The following is a 27,784-nucleotide window of genomic DNA, read 5'->3' as shown; positions in this document are numbered from 1 at the left end:
AGAGAGAGAGAGAGAGAGAGAGAGAGGAGAGTGCCTGTTCTTCCACCCCTCAGTACCTCCCGCTCATGAACTGGGCTCCAGAGAGTCCACTGTGACCGTGAAGGTCGTGGTGGGGTGCGTTCTCTCCTCCAGATTGGGCGTCAGAGGTTTGCTGGACGATCATGGTCAAAGCCCCTGCGTAGCTCATCTGAAGTTGGATACCCGATAGAGGAACTCACCTCTGAAGAGCCGGTGTGTGTGAGTAGTAGCAGCACTCGAAAGAGTGGACGAGGTCAGCAAGCCTTGAGAAAGGGGGGCCCTCAAGCAGCGAGGCATTCCCCCTTCCAGGTTTCAGCACCAATGAAAGAACTAACAAGGCTCGTCCTTGGAGAAAATGCCCATTTATTGAGGAACAGCTCTGCATATTTATAGAGCCAGGGGGTGGTTTGACAGTTATGACAGTTTAATGGTTGAACGGTTTGACAATTGGCATGGGGTGCTTTCTGATTGGTGAGTAAGGATCATGTGAGCCAGCAGGGCTAGTCTGATTGGTGGATAAGGATCATGTGAGCCAGCAGGGCTAGTCTGATTGGTGGGTAAGGATCATGTGAGTCAGCAGGGCTAGTCTGATTGGTGGGTAAGGATCATGTGAGCCAGCAGGGCTAGTCTGATTGGTGGGTAAGGATCATGTGAGTCAGCAGGGCTAGTCTGATTGGTGGGTAAGGATCATGTGAGTCAGCAGGGCTAGTCTGATTGGTGGGTAAGGATCATGTGAGTCAGCAGGGCTCACAATTGGACAGCTCTTCTCGGGAATGGGGAGGTTAGTCTTTGGAGCCAGGGCAACTCCCAACACAAACATAAATGTAGGTGAGGATGTGGGGAAAAAGGTTCATTCCTACATTGCTGGTGGGACTGCAAATTGGTGAAACCAATCTAGACAGTGGTATGGAGGCTCCTTAGAAAACATGGAATGGAACCACCATTTATCCCATCTCTTCCATTTCTCCGTTTATACTCAATGGACTTAAAATCAGCCTACTACAGGGACACAGCCACATCAATGTTTATAGTAGCTCAATTCACAATAGCTAAAGTATGGAACCAACCTACGTGCCCTTCAACATATGCATGGATAAAGAAAATATGGTATATATACACAATGGAATATTACTCAGCCTTAAAGAAGGATTAAATTATGGCATTTGCCAGTAATGGATGGAGCTGGAGAATATCATGGTAAATGAAATAAGCCAATCCCAGAAAAGCAAAGGCTGAGGGCTGGGGTTGTAGCTCAGTGGTACAGCACTTCCTTACATGTGTGAGGCACTGGGTTTGATTCTCAGCACCACATACAAATTGAGTAAAATAAAAGTCCATCAACAACTAAAAAATATTTTTAAAAAACCAAAGGCTGAATGTTTCTCTAATATGCAGGTGCTAACTCACAATGGGTAGGAGATGGGGACTAGGGAAGAATAGAGTTACTTTAGATTAGGTAGATGGGAATGAAAGGACAAGGGGGTGTATAGGAGTAGGAAAAGTAGTAGAATGAATCAGGCATTATTACCCGTATACATATGTAACAATATGACCAGTTTGATTCCACATCATGTATAACCAGAAGAATGAGAGATTATACTTCATTATACATGGTGTACAAAAGTACATTCTACTATCATGTATAACTAATTAAAACAAATTCAATATTTTTTTAAAAAATAAAAGTAATCATTATGAAAAAAAACTGTGTCATGAAGTATTCTTCTTGTGATTATTTTCAACCACTTGAAATGTGAAGTCCATTTGCTTACGGCTCATTGGCCATAGAAAACAGGTGGGGACCTGCACTTGGTCCTCAGGTAGGAGTTTGCTGACCCTTTAGTTGGAGTCATTCTGGGCATGGTTTCTCCTGGTTATGCCAGGGGAGACATGGGACCAGAGGGGACCCAGTCATGCTCATGGGAAGAATCTGTAGTGTCCATTATGTGGTTCCAAGAAACCCCTTCTCTTCCCACTCAGGATGACTAAGGAAGCCATTGACTCTAGTGTGGCTGGTGTCTCCTTGGTGACTAAAGATGGTAGACAGGTCATCTGGCTGGTAGGTTCAGGAGGTGGAGTCTCATGGGCCTCCCTCGAGTCACTCAGTTGGGAAAAATGAGGCCCCAAACTCTTAATATTATTCAGGATCTCCAAAGACATAGACCCATAAGAAGATTCTGCACACACGTGCACACACATGCACACACACACACACACACACACACACACACACACACACACACATATACATAGAGTGCAGAAGGGGCACGGAGTTTGAGGAATCGGCCTGTGCAATTGTAGAGTTGACGAGTTCACGTCCTGCAGAGGAGGCTGGCAGTTGGAGACCCCAAGAAGCGTCCACACTGCAGTTTGAGAGCAAGAGTTGCTTTTGGCAGAGTGACTTCTTCCTTGAAGGAGGTCAGTCTTCATCTGAAGGCCTCTGACTGAGTAGATGAGGCCCATCCACGTGGGGAAGGGGCTATGGTTTGAAAAGTCCATGTACTGGAATCATCATCCTTGAAGTCGGAGGCTTGTGGTAATTGGAGGTGAGGTCTTGGGACTTGGTTAGGGTTAGATGGAGTCAGATGGATTCTCCACTACATAGCCTCCTAGAATTAAGCCGCTCCAGGATCTTGGAGATGGGGAACAGCGAGGAGAGCGGCAGGTGCTTCTCAGCCCTCATCACACACACCCGAGGCGCCCAGGGAGTCTCACCGACCTCACACACAGCGGGGGCTGTCCACTCCCCCACAGCGGGGACTGGCACAGAGGGCCATCAGCTCTTGGGCTTTGCGATACATCTCTGGAGAGCTCATTTTGAGATCAAGCGGGGCCTGCTGGATCTCAGGACTGGGGAGCTTTGTGGGAACACAGCCTGGTCCTTATGGACAGGCTGAGGGAGGGCCTGAGCACCAAGCTGAGACCATCCCAAAGTTGACAGGAGGCGGTGACAATTGTGCTTCTGATGCTTGGTACAGGGCTGAATCGGGGTCTTGCTCCCACAAGACCATTGACAATTATCCATTCCAATCAGCTGCCAAACCTAACCTGCTCAGTCACGGGTCTCAACCCACTGTCTGGTCTGAAGAGTATTTCATTTTCAAGTTTAATTTTATCTATTTATTAGCTTCATTTTATTTATGTAAATAACACTGTCTGGCCATATTAGGAACCAGCCCCTTTGGAGACTATCCCCCACATTTAACTGGAGAATGGGTGCGAAAGCTACATGGTCTTGTGCACAAAGCCAGCGGCGAGGGTACCTTGGACACCTTCGCCAAGTTCTATGCAAAGCCTGGCGGCGGATGCCGCCTTTGCCCTCTGGTGGCTAAGCAGACCCTGGTGGCAATAAAGAAATGTCTCTTGGGATGATCCTGTCACCGGCCTGTCCTGTTTGTGTGACTGTAAAGTGAAAACACTCAGTGGCAGCAGAAGGGGCTTGGGCTGCCGTAAACATGGAGGCCCCACCTTTCCGCCCCCCACCCGCCCATGGCACTGAACAGGGCAGGTTCTCTCCCAAGGTCAGTCGCTAAATCACTCTGCCTGGGACAGTTTTCTGCTGCTTTTCTAAAGGGAATATTTAGTGAGAAGCTAGCCCATGCTTCTCTACTCACGACGGGATTATCACTAATGTCCCAGGGAGGGGACATCACTGCACGATATATGGCCACAGGGACCAGCCAGAAGGCCAGGACTGGGCAAGCAGAGAGCTGGAGGTGTCAGCTGCGTGGCTTCAAGGAGGACTTGGCCTGGGAGCTCTTGAGAAGGTGCTCTGCCTTCAGGGCCCCTTGGAAGTCACATCATGAGACACAAGCCAGGCCACAGCACCTGGGCTGACAGAGGACGAGTCTCCAGGAGGGGTCGACATCAGGGAGGGGCTCTAAGCGTCAGTGAGCACCAGACACGCAGTCGCGGGCTTTCACGGAATCGCTGCACCGCAGCCAGGAAGGTTTGCCATGCCCATTTCACAGACCAGAAAACTGGGGCCTAAAGACACCAAGGACCTCGTTCCAGTCCTCGAAATCTCAACGGGAACATGGGAGGAATCCGTCTCCTGTTTGACTTCCCAAGTCTCTTGGTCCTTGATCCGCGCAGGATGCCCTCAGCAGGGAGCAGCACAGCAACTTGCCCCCTTCTGCACAGGGCCAGGCCCAGGGTTTACTTACTCCTTAGTGAATGAATGAGGGAATGGAGGCAGGGAGGAGGGAGAGGGAGAGGAGTCCAGGAGGGGAGCAGGCAAGGCGCATGCTCAGTAAGAAGCACTCCACTGTGGGATTCCCAGAGGGGACACAGGTCCAGGGCCCTGAGGGCTGGGCACGGCGGCCAGGGTTGTGGGCCCCCACCCTCCCGCAGCCGGAACTAAAGTGTCCGCATGTCTTAGATGTCCCGGTGGTCAGCTCCCTCTGGGTGGACCCCGGGGAAGCAGGCCCTGCAGACTCGGAGCCCGGGCAGGGAAGAACCCAGAGTAGCCCAGCTCAGGAAAGGAAGGGACAGTCGGATGGACCGGCCTGGAATAAGAGGAGATGGGCCTCAGAATTCCCCAGAACCAGGGCCTGGCCCCCTCTCTTCCCCTGCATTTTATGTCAGCCACAGGCCCAGCCATCTGGATCTCTACCCGTAGTCTGAACCCAGATGCAACAGTTCCCCAAATGCTGGTGTCTGTTTCTATCCAGGACAGCTGGGGACAGACACACGCAGCCAGGTGTTTCAGGGAAGGAAACCAGGATCCTGCTTGGGTGGGCAGGTAAACTGCCACTAGGGAGCAGGGACAGGGTGAGCACGGTGGAGGAACAGCATGTCAGCTCGTTCCCCCACAGAAAGTCCCCAACCATCAGCTCCACAGAGCTCCACGTGGGACCCGCCTCCTCCACGTGGTCACCAATCTACAGAGCTTAGACGCCAGCCTAGCTTCTGTGACCTCTGGTCCCTTATGTGCCAGAGAGATGCCATCTTGAATGCAGGTGGGGTTGAGGGGAAACAGCTGTCACTGCGGGGGACATAGAGACGAGAACAAAGATATCTCCAGTCAGAACGTTCCCCCCATCAACGTATTCCTCACCTCAGCCGTCAGTCGAGCTGAAACTTCACGCCCTTTGATCAGCGTCCTCCCCTCCCTGGCCCGCTCCCGCATCTGGTAACCACCTTTGTGCTCCGTTGTTGGGTGGGACCGACTTCTTGAGATTCCACACACAAGCCAAGATCATGTCACATCTGTCTTCCCGTGCCTGGCTGATTTCACTTTCATGAGCACGTCCATCAGGACACCACATCACAGCCCATAAATATGCACGTCACCATTTGTCAATTAAAAATGAATTTTTCAAAAGAAAAAAACATAGGGAAATTTATCCATTCACTGCCCTCTCCCCCCACCCCACCCCACCCCCCAAAAAACCTCTAAATTGGCTATGATTTATAGAAAGAGGAGAAGGCACCTCAGGGGTGGGGGAGCTGGAGGAGTCCGTGACAAGCTGGTTTCAGCCTGTTTCAAATGCACACGGTGCAGTGGTGCCCCCTGTCCACGGGGGCCACGTGTTGAGATCCCCACGGACACCTGGAACCACAGACTCACCAAACCCGGGACACACTCTGGTTTTCCTGGGTCTACACATCCTATGACTCCATTGATGGTTTAATTGATAAATCAGGCACAGTAAGAGATTAATAATAACAATGAGTGCGACAGTACGCCAGGGTGGGCACTGTGAGCATGATCTCTCTCTGCAGAAAAAGGAAAATCTTCATTTCTTATTGTAGTTTGGTAGCATTTACCGTGATATTTTCAGACCCTGGGTAATTGTTGCCAAGGAACGTGAAATGGCAGGTGAGGGAGGGCCACGTGGCCGGGCTCCCCATGCTGACCAGGCACGGTGCACCCACACCCGTGGACACACACACACACACACACACGTCCCTGTGGGAAGAGCTCTGGACGGGGAAGGTGACAAACCTCTGTGGCTCCTGCCTCTGCCTGTGTGAGTCTGGGCACCTCCCCGTGGTGACCTGCTAGGTGTGGAAGGTCACTTCGGCTCACAGTTGTGGAGGTTGGGGGTCCATGCTGCCCTGCTGCCCCTGGGCCTGAGGGAGGCGGCACTTCATGACAGGAGCATCTGGCAAGACCATGTACCTCCTGGCCAGGAAGAAACCAGAAGTGAGAGAGAAGACGAGACCAGGCCCACCCACCCCCCTTGAGCGCACCCCGCAGTGACCTAAAGACCTCCCACCAGGCCAGCTCCTGAAGGTCCCAGCATCTCCCAAGAGCACCAGGCTGGGGACCAAGACTTTACACATGGACTCTTGGGGGACACTCCTGATCCAACCACAGCATCACCCTTGGCGGTAGAACGTCTCTGCTTCATTCATGTGACATTCTGTGGAGCGAACGAAGTATCCCAGATGACATCCACTCCAAGACACACAGGCAGACGCACTGTGAATTCTTGAGCACAGTGAGGAAGGCAGATTTGCCCCGAATGTCACCTGGGTTCTCAGGTTCCACCACTCATGGCGCTGAGAGGTGCGGTCCCCTCTGATCTAGGGAGCCCGTCGCCCTCGGTGCTGTGCAGGAGGGGCCTGGTGTGGAGGGGCCTAAACGGGAGAAGGAAAACTCAGGGGAAGAGGGAAGTGCCGGCTGCTGCAGGGGAGCTGGCCTCCTCTCCCACAAACAGCCCCCCGCGGAGCCCCAGACCCAGCGTCCTTGCTGAGACCCTGCGTCCAAGGCCGCGGGCTGTCCAGCATGGGGCTGGTGGGTTCCCAGCCAAGGTCCCTCCTGGCAAAGCCCCAGTCTGCTCAGGTATAAAGCCCGCCTGAGAATCGCCTGGAGAATCAAGGCTGGAGGCTCCACAGCCAGGCCACAGGCCATCTCCATCCCAGAGAGCCACGTGGGACGCCATAGATCACCCCTCCATAGTGGGGTGCAGGACCTCAACCCTGGGCTCCGTCAACGGCTCCTGAATGCTGGATGCCCTTTCCCACTCTCACGGGGAGCAAAGGACAAAGAACCTCATGCTGACGTCACCACCTTCTGGATTGTTCTTGGGCGGACACACTGTGCCCTAGAGGCAAGGACGTTTGCGGGACAGTCCCTGTCTTCTGTTTGGGGAGGAAGTTTCCCAAGGGAGGAGAGGTATTCCAACATGCCCCCGAAGCCCAGCACACGTGTCCACTGGGACTCACCAGACAGGGTGGAGGGACTCGGGGCAGGTGGCTCTTCTTGTGAGCTCAGCACAGTCACAACACAGGAAGCCACTGGGGACCCTTCTGTCCCCTGTGTTCTGCAGGGCCCTGTGCAAGGCCCGTGGCCACTTGGGCAGACCAGCCCCGGCGCCTCTCCTCCCTCCTCCGCGGCCCTGGGAGACCCGTGGCCCCGAGTTGCTCCCTTTCCACGCTCATCTCTACGGCTCCCTCTAGGCGAGCTTCGGAAAGGGACAGGGCATCCGCAAGTCTCCTCTTTCCCAACCGGGGTCCCCATCTCCCTGGTGACACACAGGGGGCCACCTTTTTCATTTGTTTTAATTGAGATAAAAGTCCCATCACAAAACCCACCACTTTCCAGCAGGCAGGGCACTAGCACTGAGCCCCTCACTGTCCCCACCCTCACCGCCATCTGGTCATGGGGCACCGTCATCTCTCCTCAGGGACCCCTGTCCATCCAGCAAGCACAGCCTGGTCCCCCTCCCCCAGGCCCTGGCAGCCCTCGACCTGCTTCCCGTCGCGATGGACGCACCGTTCTGAGGCTTCACGTAAACAGGTCTGTCCGGCCTTGACCGTCCAGTCTGGCTTTCCCACGGAGCACGACGTCCGGCCCCCTCCTGCTGCAGCAGCTATTTTTATTTTCACCTCCTGTGTTCACCTGCGAGGGCTGCCACACGGGACACCTCCCACCGAGGGACACGCACTTTTTCCGGGGTCTGGAGGCCATAAGTCCAGAGTCCAGGGTGCGGCGAGGCTGCCTTCGTTGGGCCTCCTCCGTGGCTTGTCGAGGGCCTCTTCTTCCTGCGCCCCCCACCTCGTCCTCCATTTCTACCTGGGTCCAGACTTCCCCTCTGCACGTGGACACCCGTCATGTTGGACCAGGGCTCACTGCAGCACCTCATTTTACTTGATAACGGTGTAAAAACCCCGTCTCCAAAGAAGCTTGCATTCTGAGCTATGAGGGCTCAGGACTTCAACACAGGAATGTTAGGGTCACACAAAGTGACCCATAACTCATATTTTTTTCTACTAAAGATCAGAGGAAACAAGTAAAAGCTCCCGAGATATTGCCATCAGAGACAAGTCCAACAGCTCTGTACCCTCTCATTGCTTGAACTTGAACTTGATGGTTTTCAGAAGCCCACAACCCCGAGTGCTTCTCTGATCTCCTGTGTTCTTGAAGTCAGTCTCTGATCCCCTCCTTGTGGCAGATCACATTTTCCCCCCTGAAGTCCTCCTTCCCAGGAATTTCCTGACAAGACTCTTGGGTGCCATTTCCTTGCCCACAGATACCCTCCTCTGGAGGCTGCAGCTTAGCCAGGATGCCCATAGCAGCCTCTCAGTCCCAGGACCCTTGCACATGCCCCCCACCCTTGACCTCTCTTCCAGGTTTCTGTTCTCGCGACTAAAAGGCTCAGGGGTCACTCTAGTTAAACTGGGCTAACTGGGCTGCACGAAATAACCACACAAGAGACACAAATACCTTTTTCTTTGGGGTTGCTGTGACGGCTCCTCTGACCTTAAGGGTCCGCAGAAAGAGAGAGAGCGAGAGCACGCGCTGACCCCTTTTATTGAGGAGAAGCTATTCAAATGAGGCAAGGAGTCAGGTTTCAGGGGGCTGAGTCTATCTTCATGATGTCCACTGTCAGCAGGTTGACTGACACCTGGGTAGGCCACACCTAAGGGCACAGTAAGAGAGGGGGACACACCCAAGGCACTTCCATGGAAGATTCTATCCTAAACAGGGCAAGGGGTTATATTACAAAGGAACGGGTGAGCATAGCTTCATCCATGGGGCTGTAGCAAGACACACCCATTTCTGTGACTGAGCGCCTCAGCACCCAGCTGGGGAGTGTAACTCAGTCACCCGTAAGGTTGGCCTCCCACACCCCTCCCTCCCAGATCTCAGGGACCTGAGCTCTCATCAGATCCTACCATGAAATAACAAGTCCAATCAATTCCGTCAGTCCTGGCCACCAGGTGGGCCTCACAAAGCAACCTGAGGTTCCCTGGCTACAGAACATGATATTGACAGGGATCCTGAGACCAGAGATCGATGCCATCCCCCAGTCTCCACAGCTGGGATCCTCTGTGCAGAGAAAGATGTGGTAATGATGCAATCCCAAGTCTCTTTCTTTGCCCTTTCCCTTCTGCAAGCACTTGGATTCTGATCTACTAAAGGGTAAAGGGACACAGCACAGGAAGAGAGACCAGGGTCCCTCCCTGTAGGGCAACCTTGAGGCATGACGGGGGCAGACCAGGTTCAGCTCGGTGGGCCTCGGTTTACCCATCTGCCCAATGGGGCCAGTTCCAGCCTGTGTCCGTGCCTCATGATCGTGCCACGTGTAAAGGCCAATGCAGAAATGACAGGGCTGCTTTCCATTATTTATTCATTTAACCCTGGAATAAATGTCCAATCGAGGTTTGTGCTGGGATGAAGCCCCAGGGAATGTTCTCCGAGCCGCTTTGCCTTTTTCTAACCTCATCCAAACAATTTTTCTTGTTTCCATGAAAGAAAACCCAACGCTTCATTTAGCAAATTAACCTCCGATGTTAGGAATGATTTCTTCACAGCCACAGGGAGGCTGTCGGGTTATGTCAAAGTACGGTTCAGCGGGGGAGGCCAAAAGCCAATCTATTGGAAAAGCAATCTGGATTTATCTGAAAACGAGATTTATCCTTGGGAGAGCAGGAGGCCAAGCCGGGGATTGGAGAGGGCTCACAGATCAATCCTCTTTCGCCCTCTAAACTGTGAGTCCGCGTTCCATCATTCCGAGTGCAGAGGGGCCAAAGCCTGTTCTAAGCAAAACAATAATCGTCTCCTCCGGAGGAAAACAGATGGGGAGGAAGGAGTATGCTAACCAGTGCTGTAATGGGCGACGGCCCGCGTGCACAGGACGCCCAAGCCTGCTTCCTTGCTGCTCCATATGCTACATTAACTTTAGGCTCCGAGTAAGATTTCTACTCAGACGTGAAATAATTGTTCTTCTAACAACATGTGACAACAGGGAAATGGCCGGTATTAATACTGACACGTTTAAATCCATCCTAATGTGCATTGTGAGTGATTTCCCTAAACAACGTGGCAAATCTTAAAGGTGCAATCTCTCCCCTGTCCGAAGCTGAATTTAATCTATGTTACAAATTAGAACTCCAGGGCTGGAGGAGTAATTGATGCTTCCCTGCATGGGGGAGCGCTGGACGTTTCCAATTATATTTATTACACAGGCTAAATGAAAGGAGAAGGTGCTTAGGGGAAGACTTGGAGAGGGAGAGAACTATTCTGGTTACTCCAACTACTCTGAGAGCCTCCTCCTGCAGTCCTGCCATCTGGCTGGGCTGGAGACTGTCTGACGTGCCCCTGTCTGCAAGAGTTCTGCCAGCTGCAGACCTGTGCTCTCATTTGTAGCCTCATCCAAGCTGGGGATGGGATTCGTCTAAGCCAGGACATTTACACTCGTGCACTAAAATGCAAAGAGTTTCGAGAAGGCTTCCCGTTTGCAAAGAGGTTTCCATACCACCCACCCCCCGCCATTTCAACATCCCAACAGCCACGGGATACGGACCAGGCTTCCCAAACCACAGCAGGCATCAGATTCTCTGCAAGGCTGTTCACGGGGCTTGCTGGATCTTACTTTCGGATTTCCCTGATGCGGAGGTCTGGAGTGGGGGCCCAGAATGTGCGTCTGATTTGCAACTCCACCCCCCAGTGATGTTATGAGGTGTCTGGGAATCACACTTGGAGAACCTTTCCCGCCCATCCTTAGGCAGGGGCCCTGCACATACCTGATGCTTCATCTGCTGCCATTACAGCAGGAAAGCCCTCTTCTATTTTCCCCCCGCCTGCAGATATGTGGTGCTGGAACCTTCCTGCCCCTCCTCTGGGAGATGTACCCTCCCCACAGGCCTCAGCTCCCCCAGGGAGGCTGCTCTTGCACCTGGGCTCAGCACAGTCTTCTCAGGAATTTCCCCCTTCCTTCCTCTTCAGGGTCTCAGAAAATGGTGCAGCCAGGGCCGGGCGCCATGCTGTGCCACTCAGTGTCCAGCAAGTCGCCCTGCACGTCCAGACACCCAGGAGAGCCGACACCAGGTCCCTCGCTGTGGTGAGGCCCGTCCCCATCTCAGCTGCCATGGACCCCAGACTACCTTATTCCCAGTCCACTGTGTGCGCGGCTGGCGCTGAGCCCGAGCAGCACTTTCCTCCCGTGCCTTCTGCCCTCTGGGGAATGATCTTGGCAGCCCAGTCGGAAATGCGCCAGACACTTTGGATTCCATCAAACAGGACTTTCCTCCTGATGTCAGTGTGAAGGGTGGACCGTGTTTCTGTCACTTCTGCTTCACCCTAGCTCCGGGCCAGCTGGGCGATTCCTAACCACCTGCAGTCCACCCCAAGTCCCTCTGCTTCCTCTCCGTGCTCTCCTCTCGCCAGTCCCCTTCTGGAACATGCAGAGGAGAGAGGTCCCCTAGACACACAGGCTGCTCCAAGTGGCCCCCAAAACAGAGTGAATGTCTTTGCACACATGCACACACACACATGCACATACACTCACGCACGTGCACACACACACACACACATGCATGCAGACATGCACATACACACACTCACACATGCACATACCCGCACACCCGCACACGCACATGCACACACACGCACACACACACTCCACATTCCTCTTCCACTGAAGCAGCCATGCTGCTCTCTGTTGCGTTATCTGGGCTTCTGGGTAGGATTTTGTGGGAAGTGAAGACAGCACAACCCCGCTGCTTGTGTTACAGAAGTGGAAAGTAGGGGCTCCGAAATCATGTGTCTACACAAAGGGACAACACCAGCAGGTGACGCCTGCTCTCTCCTCCCCTGGTCTCCTCATCCTCCTCATTCTCACTCTTAATATCCTTTAAATACACTATAGTGCTTAATAATTTGTTTTTACATAAACAGTTGTTAATAACTCAAGGTAAAGCAACTCTGGAGGCAGGAGGATCCCTGGAGCCCAGGGGTTCAAGTCCAGCCCAGACAACACAGTAAGACCCCATCTCAAAAAAAAATAAAAAATAAAAATCACTTGGAGAAAATTTAAAATTTTTAAGTACATGAAGTCCAGTATAATGTGCATTCCCCAATAGTGTCCTGGGCTAGAGATGTTCCCTGTTCCCTGGTCACCTTTCACTAGAGTCTCAGGAGCCACCTTCCCTTCCAGCTCTGTCTACACCATGGAGTCTACACCACAATGCTCGGAGTAAATGCCTTCTATGGTTTTCCTTCCCTGATGGAGTCAGGTTGGCAAGACAGCGTCCATGGTGATGGCAGCCCTTGGTAGAACCCCTCCAGGGGCATGGCACAGAAGAAGACTCAAGCCCGGGTTCGGGCCTCCAGCCTCCCTGGCTGGCTCTAGGACCTTCCTGATTCAAGTTCACGTGGATTTCCCAGCCCAGAAGATTTTGCAGCTGACAGAGCGCATCCCATCTGTCTTGGAGCATCCTCCATTATGGTGCTCAGGATTCAGTCCCCAAGTGTACCTGCAGCATGCCTCTCAGGGATCCTGCCCATCTCAGGTGCCACGGGAGAGCAGACCGTCAGGTTCCTCCAAATGAACCACCCGCTGGCCTCTGGAATCACTCTTGCCCCGCATCCAGGGCCCCGGGCAGACCTCCTTTATGATGACCCAGTTCTCTCATCTCTGAAACCTGCTTCTTCAAAACACGGGACCCTCCTCTCTCACCCGTGTGTTCAGCCCGACCAACAAATCCCGAAGCCCAACCTGCCCCTCTATGGGAACCAGGCGGATCAAACCCCCTCACTCTGCAGTGATATCTCACTTTTCACATGCCCACAAGAAAGAGGGCAAGCTGGCCACCTTGTTGTGGGGACAGGTTCGGCCACCTCCCTGCCACCCTCTTGGTGGCATCCTTGCAAGGAGAAAAGGAGATGGCTAAGTGCTGATGCCCAGCCCCTGCAGGGCCATGGTGGGGACAGGCAGATGGCAGGCGGGGCTCTGTCTGATGCTGGGCTCCTTCTGCTCCACCTCCTCTGGAGACAGTGCTGCCCTCCTCTGAGCACAGCCCCCCACTCTTCAGGCAGCAGCAGGTTCTGGCTCCTCCTTAAGTTTTTGCTACAAAATCATTATTAAGAACCAATTGCCTCAAGTTCCACGATCCTCGTCCTCTTTCCCAGACTGGGTGCCTTGAGTGAACTGGGTGCCTTGCTCCTCCTTCCCTGCTCTGGGCCCTGAACAGACACGTGGAAGGAGCCCCCCACACCTACAATGAGTGGGTATTTCAATCTTATCGTATTATCTAAAACACATTTAGGACGTTCCTACAAAGGTACAAAGGATTCTTACCCTGGAACAATGGCCAAGCCCTTTGGACTGTGCCACGTTCTGGATTTTTTCCTCTTTTTTCCTCATTCTCCCATCTGCATGGCTTGGTCCCTTTCCTGGCGCCATGACACCTGAGATGGAGTTATCAAGAGCAGAGACCGACTGGGCTCAGTTCTGAAGGCTAGGAAGTCCAAGAACAGGGCATGGGCACCTGGCAAGAGCCTCCAGCTGTGGCAGAGGTCACATGGTGAAAGGAACAGGGTCAAGCTCACTCCACTAACAGTCGCACTCCCAGGAACCAGTCCACGCTGGCAACGAGGCACTGACCCACGGAAGCGGGCAGAGTCCTCATGGCCTGATTTCCTCCTAGAGGTCCCCCTTCTGGGCCCCGCTACAGTGGCACTCCAACTTCAGCATGAGTCGAGGTGGGACTTTCAAGCCATAGTGATGCTTTGCCTTTTTCTTTTGCACAACGGCTTCTGGAAGGAATGGGACGAATGTCAGATGCTGTCAGGGAAGGGGCACCTCGCAACGTGACTCACCAGGCTGCATGGGGTGGGGACGGGGATGGCACAGCGCACGCTGGAGATCTCGTCCCAGGAAGAATTCTGAGCACCAACCCTCAGCCCTGCCCCCAGCCATGGGGGCTGGGAGTGAGAGAAGCTCAATTGTGACACATTTTTATAAAGAATGCTAAATGATATGCCAGTGACATTAATAGCAATCAGGCTTGTGGAACTTGGGATCTAATGGCTCGTAAATGAGATGCAAGTTCATTTCTACAGACCCACTATAATAAACTAATTATTTTGGAACTCTCCAATTATGCATTTTTCAAAAAGCTGAATTGCATTAAAAACATGTTATGGCTTTATAGATCTTGTCTGTAGGGAGAGAAGGAGACACATCTGCTCCACAAGTGCCCAGAGAGAGGAGAGAGAAAGAAGAGAAAGAGAGAGAGAGAGAAGGAGAGAGGGAGAGTCTCAGGCAATAGATAAAGAATAAACCAGCTGCCAAGTGACAGATGTAGCCGAGGAGGACAAAGAGCTGTCAGTCTTCTCATCAATTACAGCTGGTCGCTAACCCACGAGAGCAAATTGCCACAGCCATCAGAGGTGGCTCTGTGAGAATTATGGAGCTGAGCTCTCTCCTGATTTATTCAGTGCCTGGGGTGCAGAAGGGTGTCTGTTGCTCTGGGATTAAGATTTCTGTGCTCAAAGCCATCCGGAAGCTCAGGGACAGCCCATCGGTGTCAGGAACACTCAGTCTCTGAGTCTCCGGGTGGGAGAAGATGTGTGACAGACCTGCCACATGAGACAGAGGAGCTGACATGCCCACTGAGGCCCGGGGGCAGCTGCAGGGATAGGGGGAGGGGCTGACGCGTCAGCTACCATCACTGTCAGGTAATTAATGGGAGGGTCTGTAGAAGGGCAGGGCCCTGCAGGTGCATCCCCACCCCCTCCTGGATTACTTGAGTGTCCAGACAGGTGGAAATCCCAGCCCCCAAGCTTGTCTCCCACAGGAGAGCCCCATGCATTGCTTAACCTTGCCTGGGTGGTGGTGGTGGTGGGTATTGTTTAAGGTTTATTCTTTTTCCTTCTATAAAACATTAAATGTTAATTGTAAAATAATGGGTGCTCCCACTCCACAATCACACCATAAATAAGGCTCTCATTGCTTTTCTTTCCTGATTGATAACAGAATCTCAGAGGTGAGGTGTAACTCAGTGGTGGAATGGTTTGCCTAGTATGCAGGAAGCCCTGGGGTCCATCTGCAAAACAGATAGACAGGCAGGCATATAGATAGATAGACAGACAGACAGAAAGATAGATGGATGATGATAGATAGAGAATAGATAGATAGATAGATAGATAGATAGATAGATAGATAGATAGATAGATAGATAGATAATAGACAGGCAGACAGATAGCTAGATGATGATGATAGATAATAGATAGGTGATAGATAATAGATGATAAATAGATAATAGAAAGATAGCTAGCTGATGATAGATAGATAAATAGATAGCAGAGCCTCTTCAGGTCTCGCTATCAGGATGACTCCTGCCATCTTCTTGAGATTCCTCTTCTCCCTGAACAGTCCAAGGATGCTGGGGACCATTTTCTTTCTGTGCCCAACAGTAATTGATACTGGAGTCTCTGTCCCAGGGGCTGCTATCATGCACGTGTTCACCTGATACAGCTGGCCACAGTCTCCGTGCGTGCAGAGGGGATCTGAGGCTAAGGAGAGTCTCGGTCCTGCTACCTGCTGCCAAAGTTGCTAACCAAATGCTGCAGCTGCTCCAGAAGAAAGAGCCTGTGCTCTCAGGGCAGATGTCAATCAAGGGCCCTGACATGGCTGCCCACAGTCAGAGACCCACACCTGGGCCTGGGGCTGCTGGGTGCTGTCAGGCCTGAAACTCAGCACAGACGGCTTGACTGTCAAAGACGGGTTCTCCCCAGTCTTTCCCTTGACCAAGCCCTGAAGGGTCAGGGAATCTTCCCAAGATTCTTTTCTGATTGACAACAGAATCTCAGAGGTGGCGTGTAACTCAGTGGTGGAATGGTTTGTCTAGCATGCAGGAGGCCCTAGGTTCAATCCTGAGAAGCCTGAAGTGACAATAAGGTGCTTACAGCGTCCTGGTGGCCACCAGGTGTGAGCAATGCATTGACATCTCCCTCTAGCAGAGAGGAAAAAACCCAGGGATTTGTGAGGCAGAGCATACTCGCCCCCACCCACGGATAAGGAACCACCCCCCCCAACAACACTCCCCTCTTTCTTTCTTGAGCTTCATATGTGAGGATGTCCTGTTTCTTCTGCCCCAGAATATGCATTATTTTCCTTTTTTTATAACTTTAACAGATGTAAAATTCAGATGTGTGTTTAATTGATCTATACTGGCTTTAACATCATCAAATTGCTTTCTTTTTTTTTTAAGAGAGAGTGAGAGAGAGGAGAGAGAGAGAGAGAGAGAATATTTAATATTTATTATTTTTTTTTTTTTAGTTCTCAGTGGACACAACATCTTTGTTGGTATGTGGTGCTGAGGATCGAACCCGGGCCGCACGCATGCCAGGCGAGCGTGCTACCGCTTGAGCCACATCCCCAGCCCCATCAAATTGCTTCAATAGTTACATTATGTATTTTATAGGTATTACGATATTTAAAATCAATATCTTATTAGTACTGGAGGAATTTTAGAGTAAGTCTAATAAATACTTTTGAATAAATGTGTTTATCCTCTCCCCCCCCCCCGAAAAATTGGGATCATCCTGCTTACAAGGTTTGTATCCCACATTTTTATTTATTATTATATCCTGAGCATTTTTATTATCATTAAGTATTCCTCAAAGTTCTGATGTCCTGCATATTGGTCAAAATGTGCCCATGAATCATTGTGCACATTTGTCTTAAGTGCTCACTTCTCTCTGGTTGGGCATTAAGAGATTTTTTTTCAGGAGAACATATATGAATATTGTTATATCTGAATCTTTGCCTGTGTCTTTGATATTTTCCTTTATATAGATTCCTAGCTGTGCTGTTGTTGTAAAATAATGTGGACATGTTAAAGACTCTTGGTAAATATTGGCCAAAATTCCGTCCAAAGGCCTTTTATTTATTGATGAGAGCGTGACATTACTTATTTCTCTGCAACTGTGCCAGCTTTGGGGATTAACATTAAAAAAATAAATTTGCTCACTCAATAGTACAAAACAACCCCATGTTCATCTGCACTTCAATCCTGACTAACAAGATTGAGGGGTTGTACATGCTAATTTCTAACCAATTTGGTTTCCTCTTTTGTAAATTGGTGCCTGAGTGCTTTGTCCACTTACCTAATGACCACTATGTACAAAAATGGCTACAGAAGCCCTTGACCCACGGCAATCACAGATACATAAACAGCCAGTTATGAAGAGGGTGATGGATTCCATGTCGACCACAGGGCTGGGCCTTCGATCCCTGTATCTCTAGCTGCCAGGCCCATAAATGTTAAACGAATGAATTAATTACCAGTAACAACAGCACCTCTTGGTGCCCTATGGGGTGGCAAGTAATTTTCAGTCTAAACCCTTGGAGTCTCCCCCATCCAAGGGTCTGGGGAAGACTTGATTCTATTTTCTTGATTCTCATTTCCCCACTGTTAGCTGTTCTCCTCTAAAACTTATTTCTCTTGCTCTTAATGGAAGTCAACCAGCTGGCCGGGACCTCCAAGGTCCCCTTGGCCCCAGCACTTAGGTAAACAGGCGTGGAGGAGGAGGCGTGCCTTGCAGGCGTGTTTTCCTGCATCCGATGCCAGTTGGCCTCATGGAGAGAAGCATTTTTAACAGCAGGCTGAGCTCCCTCTGCCAGGAAGGAACACAGTCCTCTGGGGCTCAGTGTGGGGCTTCCCACTACATCAGTTGACTTTCCTCCCCCACAGGAGGCGCAGCCCAGCAGCCTCTTTATTTACAAAGGTTAAACATTCCTTAATTGGGTTGCTGGCATTTAAGCTCCGCCCTCTCCCCCTTTCTCTTTGTCCCTCTCTTCCACCTGGAGAAGTCGCTGAGGAGATGCCAAGGGAAGGTTTCCTTTTAATAAAGCAGAGATGAGGCTCATCCCTTTAGAGACTTAGGTTACAGCTCTGAGCCACCACAAACTAATGAATTAAATCACCAAAGGTCCCCAGCCCCAATCATGGAGCCTAGGAAATGTGAGAACTCTCTGGGCTTGGGGGTGAGGGGAGCAGGATTTGGAATGTGCATGGCCTGTTCTCCAAGAAGCCCTTTGTTGTGCAGAGAACAAAGGTCACTGCCTGATGCAGTGACCCTCTGAAAGCAGTCACAGCAGACAGGAGGTCACAGATACTAGATCAGCAAATCGCATTCCCAGTTTGTTCACCTCCAGGCTTTAGCATGGGCATCTGTGGGCATGTCCATCCTTCCCTGGGTCTCAGGTCCCCCTCATACATAGTTCCCACATTCACCAGGAGGCAGTGGCCCACGCCTGTAATACCAGCTGCTGGTTTGCTCTGGAAAAGCTGCTCTGGAGGCTGAGGCACGAGGATTCCAAGTTCAAAGCCAGCCTCAACAACTTGGATCCTGTCTCAAAATGAAAAGCAGAAAAGGTTGGGGACTCAGCTCAGTGGTAGTGCATCCTGGGTTCAATCCCCAGGACAGAAAAAAAAAAAAATTCCTAAGTCTCCTCCCATCTGGGACCCCTCTGTGCCTCCTCTTTCCATCTCAGTCCTGCTGACCTCGGGCCGAATCCATCCTGGTACAGCCAAGGAAAGGCAGAGACATGGGACATGGGCACACTCACGTTCAAAAGCCAAAATTCCTCATACACAGGCTAAAAATTCAGAAGGAAACCTCTTCCAAATCAGGTTCAGCTTCCTGAGATGAAGGGCGAGGAGCAAAGCATGAAGAAATATTCCTGCGACGGAAACTAACACAAGCAGAAGGACCAACCAGCTACAGAAGGCTCGGGGTCCACTTGGGGCACCACCTAGCCTCCGGCGCACGCGCACAGCCGTCCCCTCCGCCCGGTGGCCGCAGCCCCACCTTTCGCAGTGGACCAGGTGCTTCGCAAGGGCTGAACTTCTCCTCAGCTGCGTGCACTTCCAGGACTTGGCACACTGTAGACAGTCGGCACAGATTCCTTAAATGAATATCGCCACCAATCCAAATAACACTTGGTAGGGCTACACCACGGTCCGTGTCCCCCGGATCTGGCAGGAATGAGATGGAAAACTCAGCCGGGATCTGAAGAGGACAGTTTAGTGAAGAACCCGATTACAGAGGCATGGGCAGAAGTCACCCTGAGACTCGAGGCATGACCAGGGAGGACAACAGCAGGGAACAGGAAAAGGGAGGTAACCCCTGTCCCCTCACTGCTCTCACCTCTCCATCTTCCCCCTGCCAAATCCACTGGCAGCCCCAGAAGCTGGACACCTCCAGGGAGATCATCCTCCCAGGACACAGAGCTGGGCAGACAAGGGCAGAGGGACAATCGGGAGAGGAGCAGAGGAGGACCAACACAGGTACATTTTCTGATGACCGCCCAACCTCGGCTCCCTCTTGTTACTCCAGGGACGTTTGCGCAGGGCAGGACAGGTGGTCCCAGACTTGGCCAGGCATCATGCATGCATTATACTCCTGGCAAACCAGATTCCGCAACTGCTCAAGAGTGTTTCCTGCAACAAGTCTGAAGAGGGAACTGATAATTTGCATTTGTAACACATTCCCAGGTAATACTAGGAGACACTTTGAACACGACTGCACCCCTCGTTCACATCGCCTGCTGATTCTTCCTCACACCATCCAGTTAGCACAACCTCATCAACGTGGTGCTCTGGGATAGTCAAGACAATCGGGAGCTCTCCACTATGATGTGTCCTGGATCAGGCAAGTCAAACAGGCCTGAGGCAAATACGTGAGGGTGTACTGGGGTCTCTGCCACGTAAAGTAATCAGCTCATCATTTTTACTAACAAGGATAGGAAAAAAGAAAATGTTGTTGGTCAACAGCTACCTACCAGCTGCTGGTTTGCTCTGGAAAAGCTGCTCTAGAGGGGAGAAGAGTCTTAATTGGGGTTTCTGATTGGTGTTTAGGATGAACCTCCCTCGTTCTTCAAGGTTTGTCCACATTCTGTAAGGGGCACAGAGAACAATTCCGTGGCTGTGCAAGGACCACCACCCTGCCTCCGATGAGTGTCTTGTGGTGGCGGTGACCTCCGCCCCTCTCCAGGGTGAGGATACTGCCTTTGATTTGCTGCCCTGGAAGGAAGGGAATCCCGGGGCCTGCATTTCTTTCTTCCTATCATATAAATATTCATTCCCTGTATCAGGAAGTCCATCTGGGAATTCTCTACTTAGTGTAGTTTACATGAAAACATTAAAATAATCTAGTTACTAGTCCCCATTATTCACTCCCTTGGAATAGAATTTTAGAATAGAATAGAATAGAATTTTAGAGCTATTCCCTCATCATTGGACAGATTGTACTTTCTTGCCTCGTGATTTTGAACTTAACCATAAAAAGGAAAACAACCCAATAAAAAAAATAGGCAAAAAAAAATTTTTTTAAAACAAAAAACCTTGAATAGACATTTTGCAAAGAAAGGTTCTATCAAAGACCATAGAACCATAGAACCATAGGATGGAAAGAAGGTACCATTAGACACTCATTCAAAGTTAGATGATAAAGACGAACAACCTAGACATTACTGAGATTGTGTTGCTGATAGGGTGCAGCTGGCTGGGAACCCTAATGGTGTCTTCTGAAGCCAGCATGCACCCTGCTCCGACCCAGCAATCCTACTCTTAGGTACTTATCCCCCAAAAAGGCACTTACCCTTAAAGCATAAGACTATCGAAAGTTGTGTACAAGAATGCTCACAGCAGATTCTTTTTCATGATAATAGAAATCTAGAAGTCTAACAAGGACTTAGAGAAGCTGCATTAGCTGAAAGCACGGTCCTTGACCAGGGCCTGCAGATGCCCAAGGTTACGAAGCAGGACAGAGTCTGGCGTCTCTGCCTTCCCTGAGACCCTGTGTTCTTTGTCACTTTAAGCTGTGTGACTGGCTCAGCTCTGCAGGTAGCCCGTTAACCACTTAAAGAGCATTCATCTAAAAACAACTCACAGAAGGTGGGTTAGCCCTAAATCCACCCAACCCATCTCATCCTGCTTCAAGACTGAGAGGAGGTTTTCAGGGACACCCAACAGTCATCTGGTGTGGCCTCAGCCCCTGGGGAAGTGCCTGGAAGTCCCTATCATCATCTCCTCCAGGACATGGGTCCAATAGACCCACATGCTGAGCAGCCAGTGGAAATTGTCCCCTCGAGTGAGAAGGACCTCTCGGGAGCCACCTGGAAGACCCAGAACTGAGAGAGCAATTGGCCAGCGCACAGCTCGACCCAGGCCTCCTGGTCATGTGGGCCTCTTGCCCCCACCTCAGTTCTTCTTGTTTCAGCCTAAACCTCCTGCCAGCAACCCAAGACAGGGCTGAGATGCCGGGACTCACTGTGCCTTCCCAGTATGGCCACACAGACTAGATTTCCTTTTCTGCTTCTCACTGTTGCCTTTCCTTTTTATTTCAGGGGTAAATAGTGGAACCTGCAGCAGGGCCTGGGGCCTGGGACTAATAACAGAAAAACACAGGTGTGTCATGACAGAAAGAAACCACAGTCCCTGGAAACTGTCCCTCCCTTCAGGACAGCAACCGAACACAAGTGTTCAGCAATAGGAAAACTGTCATAAAATTGTGGTTTTCATACATTATTCAACAATAAAGAATGCGCTCCTGATACATACAACTACGTGGGTGAATATTAACGTTAAGTTTAAAAAATAAGCTGTAGATCTCATTCCACAGGATACCGTGTACAGGCAGGCCTCTGTGTCCGTGATTCTGCATCTGGGGATTCAACCAACCCCAGATCAAAACTATTGGGAAAAACAACACATCTAAGGTGAACTTGCACACTTTTTACCTTGCCATTATTCTATGAACCATACAATGTAACAACTACAGAAAACATTTACATTGTATTAGACAGTGTCCTAATCCAGAGCTAATTTAATGACACTGGAGGGTGGACGTGGTCTTCATATGCAGATACTAGACCATTTTGCATGAGGGACTTGTGGATATGAAGATTTTGGTGTCCTTGGGAAGTCCTGGAACCCATTCCCAGTCAATCCTGAGGGACAACTGTATACAAGTTCAAGAATCAGCAAGCCTCATCTACGGTGATGACAATCAGACTAGTGGTCACTTTGGGGGTTGAGGATTGACTGGAAGGACAGGGGGGAGTTTGCTAGGGAGATGATCATGTTCTTTCGTGTTAGCTAATGGCATATTCGATTGCAAAGCTCATGCAGCAATATTCTTAGTGTTTCATTGCATGCAAATTTTGTGTGAACTTTTAAAATACTAAATGAAAAAAAGATTCAAACGGATAAAGACAGACCACTTTATCCCAATTGCTGTCTTACCATGAGCCTGATAAAGGTGGCCCCACTAGGAAGACGCAGTCCAGTGGACACAGGGCTTAACTCTCAGTGGTCAGTGCCTTCCCCAGAGGGAGGAAAAGATTCTGGCTTGGATTTTAGCTCCTATGCATACCCTCAGCCAGGTGCCCTTATGCAGTATACAACCTGCACACCTGTGTATGGAAGCCCTGGGCAAGAGAGATGGACATGCAGTTTACAAGAGGCCCTTGTTTCCACCAGGAAAGCATCAGCAGCAGGGATCACGACACAAAGCCACCCCAGAGCTGGTTCAGACCTGGCTCCAGAGGGTGGCCTTCCTTCTGCTACCCTCTCCTAAGGGCCACTCTTATGCCCTGGGCCATTCAGACCATGGATGACGCTCGTTCATCTTGAGGCGCAGGGATGGGGTTAGTAGGTAGATAACACCCAGATATGACAGACAGTACAATATTTAGAAAATGAAGAGAACAAAAACACTTTTGATAGATCTCTGTTTCTTATGATCCTAGACTATTTCCATTTTTTTAAAGAGTTTTTTTTGTTTGTTTTACAATTGAACTCAGAGAGGAGAGGCAATTCATCATTGGGCAGATGCTAATATTTACAACACATAAACAAACAAAAAGAAAACAGAGTGGTTTGTCTTATCTTGTAAGAGGGGGAAAAATCTCTTTTTATAGAACCTAAAATATTTGTCTCAAACCACAGCAATTCTTACGAAGTTCTACCTCTGAGAGTGAAAGAAGTGGAGTGAACATTTTTAATAAGCAGCTGAAAGAAGAGAACATAATTCAGAGTTTCTCCTGCATTTGATTATAGTGATCTAAAGGGAAGCTCATGTTCACAGAGTTATAATCAAGCAATCATGTTCGGAAGATGAGGCGGCCAGTTGGAACCGCATCAAGCACCCATAGATCATGAGGCGACCCTAATTGCACATTAACCAACCCAGAGATGGATGTAAGCACTCTGTCATGTGTGCATCCCCCTCTTTGGAGCTGTCTTTGATAAGACGAAACAGGCCAGGTACCCAGCCTCCCCTGGGGGCTGGGGTGGAGCTGGGGGCAGCCTTGCCTGGTGTGGGCCGGTACTCTCCAGTCTTTCCTGGTCTCCTCCTTATTGTTACAGTCACCAAGTGCCTTTGTGAAGCACTTGAATCTGCTTCTTCGCCCAGTGTCCTTCAAGCTCCTCCAGGGGGACTCCATCGCTCTGGTGGGGCAGAGCCAGCTGGGTTGAAGGAACCTAGTCAGACCTTTGTCCCCAAGTGACGATGACCAGCTGGTCATAGAAGGAAGCAGGTAGCACCCAACCTGTGATACTGGATTTGTCCGGAAGGATAATTCTTCAAAATCTCTGAGAAATGGGTTTGGACCAAATGGAAATGATGACTGGGAAATGGAGAATTCTTGTTTCAAAATAAAGATCCCCGCATGGGACATCAATCAGGACAGAGTGGCTATGGTGTCCAGACGGTGGCATCCCATGAGTCAACTTGATTTTTACCTGACCCACTGCATCAGGAAGCAGCATGCGTGGCCAACTTCAGAGCCCAGGAGGGCTGCCCCTGTTCCTGGAACGTCACTGGATTCCCACGTGTGGCCTGGCTCTTCCTTAGGGGGTCTTGATTTCTTCACCTCCAAGAATTTCTTCATCAGTAAAGTGAGTGGGCGGAGGGGCTCTCCCTGCTCACGCCTGGGACAAACGCCAAACACCAACATTTCTTTCTCAGAGGCGACCTTGAGTAGACCCACTTCTTGTTTATGACACCTACTCCTCACATCTGTATTACCAAAGCATGCATATTGTGGGGAGAAAAAGAAAAATTAAAGAAAAAGAAACTTTAAAATCACTCTTTAATTCACTGTACCAAATTAAATACCGGTGATTATCTGGTGTGGTTTTCTTTCAGGCACTTCAAAAATGTTTGATTTATTGCTTCTATAAAAATTGTCCTGATACCTTTTTATTTATAATTAGCATATCCTGGATATCTTTGTTGTCTACAAATGCTGCCTAAATTATTGTTTCAATTTTTAGTTTCATTATCACTAACTGAATCAGTTCTGTACTATTGAATACCCATTTATTTTCATTTTTGGTAATGTTAATAATGTTGAAATGCATAGTCTTTCCTTTTTCTTTTATTATTATTATTTTTTTAATTTTTTGGTACTAAAGATTGAAGCTAGAGGGGCTGGGATTGTGGCTCAGTGGTAGAGTGCTTGCCTAGCATGTGTGAGGCCCTGGGTTCAATTCTCAGCACCACACATAAACAAACAAAATAAAGTCCATTGACAACAACAAAAAGAATTAAGAAAAAAAAAAAAGATTGAAGCTGGAGGCATTTTACCACTGATCCACATCTACCAGCCCTTTTTACTTTTTATTTTTTATTTTGAGCAGAGCCTCACTAAGTTGCTGAGACTGGCCTCAAACTTTTGATCCTCCTGCCTCAGCCTCCCAAGTCACTGGGATTTACAGTCATGCTCCAGAGCACCCAGCTCGAAACACACAGTCTTATAACAAAAGTGTTGTGAATTGTCTTAGCAATGTCCTTAGAAGGATAATCTAGACCTTGATGTCTGGATCAACATCTGTGCATATTTTAAGGCCACTTTGCTATACCATCAGGTGATCACCCAGAAATACAGTTGTTCTCAGCCATGGTATAGAGTCGCCCACTCACACCCGCACCTGGCCACCTCCGGCCATTACAGGTGTGATTCAAAGTCCACCAAGTCAGTAGCAGACAAGGAGCGAGTCTCTGCTTTCCTTTGCATTCCCTTGAGCCCCAGCGAAGCCAAACATTGGTTTCTTGTGTTCATCGAGAGCTCTGCCGTGTTGAGTAATTTCGTTACATTTATTCTCTGCTTTGCATTATCCTTCTTTTTAATAAACATCCTATTCCCCAAGCTGCTGTGAAACACTTTTTTTTTTCCCTCGGTAAGAAATGTTTTTTTTATTTTATTTCATATCCTTAATTAAAGGAGCAGCTCAGCAGCAGATCTAAAGCAGTCTGGTCCTCAGCGCTCCTGGTAAGTGAGTGTCCCAGCCCAGGAGGGGGCTGTGGGGAGGGGCAGGGAGCTGAAGCCGGCTCACACTTGATCCCTGTGGTTGTTGCTCCTCCATGAGGCCCTGGCGCTGTCCTGGTTGCCACATCCCACTCTCCCTCTCCGGCGTCTTTCCCCATGTGCAGAAATTCCTCTCATCTTGCCCTGCTCCTTCGCTGGGCCTCTCTGAGATGGGTCACCCCACTTTCCTACCCTGGCCGCCCTTGCTCTCCTCAGCTGGCCACACGGGCCCCTTGGTCCACGCAGTCACCCTCTCTCCCCCCTGGCTGGCCTGTGTTCGTTTCCAACGTGGCCGTCAGGGACATCCATAAACCAGGGGACTTAAAGCGATAAAAATGTCTCGTCCCACAGCCCTGGAGGCTGGCAGCCCAGAACTGAGGTTTTGTGAGGACAGTGCTCCCTGATGGTCCCAGGGGACAACACCTCCTAGCGTCTTCTGGCTTCTGATATTTGCCATCCGTGGTTGACCTTCTTCGACTTGTATCTGCCTCAATTTGGCCCCAGGGTTGTCCTCTCTTGGGGTCTTCATGCCTTTTCACAAGGACACCAGCTAGGACGGATTAGAGCCAAACAAGTGCTTATTTCTAAAACTCTCAGATACGTAGAAACCAACCCCAGCTCTTGTTGAGTTCACATAATTTGGGTGGATCTTTAATAACTACAATTAGCTGAATGTTGGTTTAGTGAAACAGCCGTCTTCTAAGTCACCAGGTATAGGAGGTTGACGTAGGCGGAATAAAAGTTTTATGATGGACTTTTCAACCATAATTAGCAAATCCCAAAACCTTTATGAAAACTTGCCATTTTGGAGCATATAGAAAGATGTAAGAAGGTTTGCCGAAAACCTCGAAAAGTGAATCCTACCTGCTCAAAGCTCACTAAAAGCAGATGGATTTGTTGTTTTTTATGAGTTGTACTGTCAATACTGAAACAAAACTGGATTTTTATTTTCTTTCCATTAAAATGACAAAGTTCTCTTGGGCCCCTGATCTACTCTTGATAACAGATCTTAAGTTTTTTTTTTTCCACCTTTGATTAATCTGCTTAAGAAACAAAGTTTCTGTGACTTCTTAGAATCATTTCCTGTTCTTAGACTTCATCACGTCTTTGATTATCTAGGAGGACTGAGTATTCTCGCCTCTCCAAGGGGGTGTTTCCCTCGGGCACATTTGGATAATTTTTACCAAATCAATTTTCTGTCCTTCGAATTCCCTTCAGTATCTGCCCACAGCTCTCTGAATTAACATTCTCGACTTTTCTCCTCCTCTCCTGACTTGCCACTGCCCACGACTGAAATGTGGCCTGCAGTCCTTCCTAGGAAGCTTGTCTTGCAGTTGACTTTTCCGCTGAGATCCAAAGAAAATATGAGATCTACAGGAACTCTGCAAGGGGAACATGGGTAACTTGAAGTCAAAGGAGGGATCAACCCAGCAGATCCCGTGTGGGCCACCCACACACCTGGAGCTATGCTGGGTGGGCGTCCCAGGACAATGCTCAACTCCAGCATCATCCACAGCCTGCTCTAGGAAGTGACCTTGACCTGAAAAGCCCAACGGATAAAGCCCCATCATTAAACCTGATGGTTTTCATCACCCAGCAAATCAGCAAACGTCCTCTACCCACAAGTCCCAGCAGATGGTTCAGCTGGTCCTGAAGGAGGGAGAGACAGCCAAAGAAGACAAGGATTTGTATTCTTCAGAAGAAAGAAAAAGCTTTCTTTCTTCTTGAGCAAGAAGGACTGACCAGCTCTTTTCTTAACTGGCCCTCACCTTGGCCGTCCATGTCCGTCCTGCCCTGTTAGCAGAGTGAAGAATTCTGCTAAGTCACATTAGTGAGGCTCCCCTGACCCTCCCTGTCTGACCACTCTTGATATTTGATCAAGTTTCTTATCCTCCACCTTTGGTAGTTAAGACCTTGGCCTGTGTTTAGCAAGAATTCCCAATCCTGGATGCCTCCTCTTGATAATGTCCATGCACTGATGCGTCACCCTGCTCCTTGAAGGTGACATCCACTCAGCCTTATTGAATTCAGAGTTGACCTGATCCTGGTGGCTGTCATCTTTGGATGTCTTCCTAGCCATTCTAAACAAGCGTCAGGATAATTTTCTTTCACAGCAGCATCTACAGGAAATGAACAGATGTCTTTCTATTCAGAGTTTCACTTATTCATTTGCTTACTTATATCTTGGTGTGGTCTAGATGCAC

At 49.8% G+C, this 27,784-nt stretch overlaps 2 long non-coding RNA genes across 3 annotated transcripts in view; both read right to left on the bottom strand.

The window, feature by feature from the left end:
* Positions 1-364: 364 nt before the first annotated feature.
* On the bottom strand, positions 365-7,863 carry LOC144367477 (uncharacterized). Its single transcript, XR_013426894.1, has 4 exons — positions 6,306-7,863; positions 5,969-6,148; positions 5,161-5,256; positions 365-5,005 (listed from the first exon to the last, which is right to left on the bottom strand). It is a non-coding gene; the product is annotated as an uncharacterized LOC144367477 (long non-coding RNA).
* A 9,248-nt stretch (positions 7,864-17,111) lies between these two features.
* Positions 17,112-27,784, bottom strand: part of LOC144367476 (uncharacterized) — a 36,455-nt gene continuing 25,782 nt past the window's right edge. The window contains exon 4 of one of the 2 annotated variants that reach the window (XR_013426892.1): positions 17,112-19,242. This is a non-coding gene — a long non-coding RNA (uncharacterized LOC144367476). Of the gene's footprint in view, positions 19,243-22,983; positions 24,290-27,784 lie in introns of those variants that run through there. The other variant, XR_013426893.1, reaches the window with a different exon arrangement.

This window comes from Ictidomys tridecemlineatus, chromosome 10 (genome assembly GCF_052094955.1).
Source record: "Ictidomys tridecemlineatus isolate mIctTri1 chromosome 10, mIctTri1.hap1, whole genome shotgun sequence".
NCBI classification, from domain to species: Eukaryota; Metazoa; Chordata; class Mammalia; order Rodentia; family Sciuridae; genus Ictidomys; species Ictidomys tridecemlineatus.
The sequence above is the reverse complement of the archived record's forward strand: the minus strand, read 5'-3'. Positions and strand labels throughout refer to the sequence as shown.